The following is a 4,010-nucleotide window of genomic DNA, read 5'->3' as shown; positions in this document are numbered from 1 at the left end:
CATGAGAGACAATGGCAGAGCTAGCTCTTCCATGCTCATATCCCCATGGCTTGTTCACTTGCAACCCCCACAACCTGGGCCAGCTCTGTTGTGCTTTCTGGGAAATGTGTGGGGCCCGTTCTCCTGAGTACTTCAGTTGTCTAGGAGCAGTGTTAGCTCACCTGCTCTTACACACCCAGGGCAAGTTCTCCCATGACACCCAGGAGAGAGATAGGACATTTTTCACAGCCACAAACAACACAACCCTGGGCAGTAGCCCAAACCAGAGACATTTGCTTGGCCTTAGGTGGCAACAGACCTCTACTGCTGCAGGGCCATGGATGCAGATTTGGCCCCTAGTAGTAGCAGTTCCGACTATGTTCCACATGGTCTCTGTTGGGATCCTCTGCTGCACACATCAGGCTGTTTCTCACTACCCTTGAGTCTTGTTTTGACTCTCTTCATTTTGTCTGCATTCTTTTGCTTCTCCTTCTTCCCATTTGTCTATTATTTATTTGCTTTTCTTAGTGGTTTCTAGGGTCTCTGAGTGCCTATGGCAATCTCAGGGGTGGTCTCAGTAGTCCTATGCCCTGCCTCTGGATTGCGGCACTGGGCAGGGGACATCTCAGGCATGGTCTCTCCCTTCCTCAGTCCTGACTCCCTGTAAGGCCTGTATGGCACATGACTGGTAGTCATACCAGGCTAGCTTCCTAGCTTAGTCCTAGACCTATGGTGCTGGACTGATGGTTGTTGTTGGCACACTCATGTACCTGCCCATGGTCCCATGCAGGGGTTGTTTGTCTTGGCCTCATTTCTGCCAGGTGCCTGTGGTTGCAGACATAGTTATGATGGTATCTGTCTAAGATACCATATGGGTTGATGTAGAGGTTGGTTGGTTGGAAGGAAGCCAGGTGGTTGTCTCTCTGGCTCAATTTTTTCAGGGAATGGATGGGCTGTTAATTATTAAGATGTTTATTGGTCAGAACACTGAGCTTAGAAATAATCTGTCTCCTCTCTGTCTCCTATGGATGCACATGGGACAGAGAAGCCACACCTTCAATGCCCCAAGGGACAGGGTGTTATTATATTCTTCATATGCACTTGACTAAATGAAAATTCATAACACAAAAATATGACCATTATTAATACATCTTGGAGAGATAAAAGCAGTGCAAGGCACCCTTGATCATTTTCCTGACCACTTATTAGAAGTGTCTTTATACTGTCATTAATGGAGATTCTCCTGCAAGGTTTCCGTGTCCTTGTCAAGTAATTGCCTCAGAAGCAGATCAATGAGAATCTATAAAGGAATTAGGATCAAACTGAGTTTAAATACCCTTTTCTAAGTAGAAAGGCCTTTTGCACATCAGCATACAGCAATTAATATACATTTATGCTTGCCACCATCCCTGATTCCTGTCTACTAGGCAAAGGATTTAGAGAGAAGCAAGATACTTTTGAGAAATGCAACACATTCACAATACATTTTTAATGTGCTATTTGTGTATTCAAAATTTCTCCAAAGCTTTACCTTGGGAAGATTAAAGTTTGTTTGTTTTTTTTTTTTAATGGTTAACATGCCTAAAGAAATGTTCCACATGGTGGGAGGGAATTAATTAAAGTAAGAAGCATTTAATTTAGTTACTTTCATCAGTGACCAACGTAAAAGTTTAGAATTTCCAAAGCCTCTATAACTGCTTATCAAATATGTATTTAAAAGTACTCAGGATCAGTTTTCAACATATTCAACTCTATATTTCACTGTAAAAATTATTGTTTGACAACATAAAATGGGAAGAGAGAACATAGAGATTTACTATTGCTATTCTAGGTGAGTTTATGATATACCATGGGTAGTCTATAATATTCTACTGGTAAGAAAATGTAAAGAAGATGAATAGTAGATTTTCTCTATTTCTCTATTTATCTTAATTACATTTTCTAAAATCTACTATTAGTTTTAATTACCTTTTCTTACTAGTGGAATTTTGTAGATTTTAAGCCACCAACCAAGAAGCAAGCATGGGCTGCTCTGTGTCCCTGGCACAGGTGTCCTCAGTGGATAAGGATGTGTCTAATCCTGTGGATACTTGATACCCCAGGAAAAAGGGATGCAGATGTGGGTGGGTAGGTGGGTAAGGGGGTATGGGTAGGTGGTGGGACTGAGTGTATGGGGAAACACCCTCTCAAAGTCAAGGGGAGGAGGAATGAGATGAAGAATTCTTGGAGGTGAAACCTGGAAGGAGGAAATTATTTGGAATGTAAATAAGTAAATAATTTAAATAAAAAACAAATAAATAGTAGAAGCTATTAAAATCTGTGCTATGACCAATTAAGTAAAATTAATAGCTAAATAGTAAATGTGCTTTGATTTTCTTTTGATGTTTACTTGCCCTAGTTTTTGGTTGTTAAACACTAAGTACAGTATATTTGGTTATTTTGGGGGGGGTGATTAAAATTAATTCTCAGCTGGGCATAGGTGATACTTCCCTATAATCCAAATACTGAATAGTTGGAAACAGTGGTAACAGGAATGCCTACCCTGGGGCATCCAGCCATCATTGGACCAAGGGCCTCTCCTCCCATTGATGTTCAACAAGGGAATCCTCTGCTACATATGTGAATAGAGCCATGGGTCTCCCCATGTGTACTCATTTGTTGGTAGTTTGGTCCCTGTGGGCTCTGGGTGGTCTGGTTAGTTGATATTGTTCTTCCTACGGGGTTGCAAATCCCTTCAGCTCCTTCAGTCCTTTCTTTAACTCCTCCACTGGGGTCCCCATACTCAGTCCTTTAATACCTAGTTATTTTTAGGAAAAAGCAGGGAAACAGGAGTTGTTGCCTCAAAACATACAATAACAAAAATATAAATCTTTCTTTTGTTTTTATGCTTCACATTTTAAAAAGTTCCCTTTCTCTCTCTCTAAGCTTTGAAAAATTATATGATTTCAAATGAGCATCATAAAACCACAGGTACATATTCTACAGTGAAAGTCAATTATATGATGAGGCAGCTACAATACATACACATTAACTCTTCACAGGACAGGCGTTTCAGGAAACTAACAAACATTGGGCTATTAGGAGTTAAGTATTTGATTGATAACAAATTGTCATGTTTATTTTCCAATGACTTGATTAATTTCATTATATGTCTAGGTTTAAACAAGTTAGAAAATTATTCTATAGTGTCAAAATGTTGTTTGAAGAAAAGTGAACCCAATAGTACAAGGACTTCTGGACCATACTGTAGTATTGTTTGAATGCTCAAAATAGTTCTGATTTTCACTCATATTGCATAGAATTTTCTTTTGAGGTGATTGGGTTTTGTCATTGTTTCTACTTTATTTGTTTGCTTCTTTCCTCCCTTTTTTCATTTTCTTTCTTAATCCCAGAAGGATATAAAATTTATTATGGATGAGTTAATAAACCATCAAAGAATGGCACATAGTTTGAGACAGAAGTATCCCTCCACTACCATTCCTATCAATATTTACCTCTAATAAAATTTCTAACTGTCAAAAATAAATAATTGTCCATTTTCTCAACATTTGACGTGCTTATTAGAGTACAGTCTTCTCATGAACATCTAATCTAGCTAGGTGCTTTTTAGAAACAATTCTTTTTTTTTTAATTAGATTTTTTTAAATTTATATTTCAAATGTTATCCCCTTTCTTGGTTTCGCCTCCAAAAATCCCTTGTCCCATCCACCCACCAGCTTCTATGAGGAGGTTCCCCAACCCATCCATCCATTCCCACTTACCTATCTTAGCATTCCACTACACTGGGGCATCCAGCCATCACAGTACCAAGGACCTCTGCTCCCACTGATATTCAACAAGGCCACCCTCTGCTACGTATGTGACTGGAGCCATTGGTCACTCCATGCATACTCATTGGTTGGTGGTTTAGTCCCTGGGAGCTCTGGGAAGGTATGGTTGGTTGATATTGTTGTTCCTATGGGATTGCAAACCCCCTCAGCTCCTTAAGTCCTTTCTTTAACTCTTCAATTGGGGTGCCCATATTCAATCCC

At 39.6% G+C, this 4,010-nt stretch overlaps 1 non-coding gene across 1 annotated transcript; it reads right to left on the bottom strand.

Annotated features, from left to right (window-relative positions):
• Window positions 1-923: 923 nt before the first annotated feature.
• Window positions 924-1,055, bottom strand: LOC116095199. The gene has a single exon (XR_004120517.1). It is a non-coding gene; the product is annotated as a small nucleolar RNA SNORA17 (small nucleolar RNA).
• Between the last annotated feature and the right edge of the window lie 2,955 nt (window positions 1,056-4,010).

This window comes from Mastomys coucha, unplaced genomic scaffold (genome assembly GCF_008632895.1).
Source record: "Mastomys coucha isolate ucsf_1 unplaced genomic scaffold, UCSF_Mcou_1 pScaffold17, whole genome shotgun sequence".
In the NCBI taxonomy this organism is placed as follows: Eukaryota; Metazoa; Chordata; class Mammalia; order Rodentia; family Muridae; genus Mastomys; species Mastomys coucha.
This window is presented reverse-complemented; position numbering and strand designations above follow the sequence as displayed.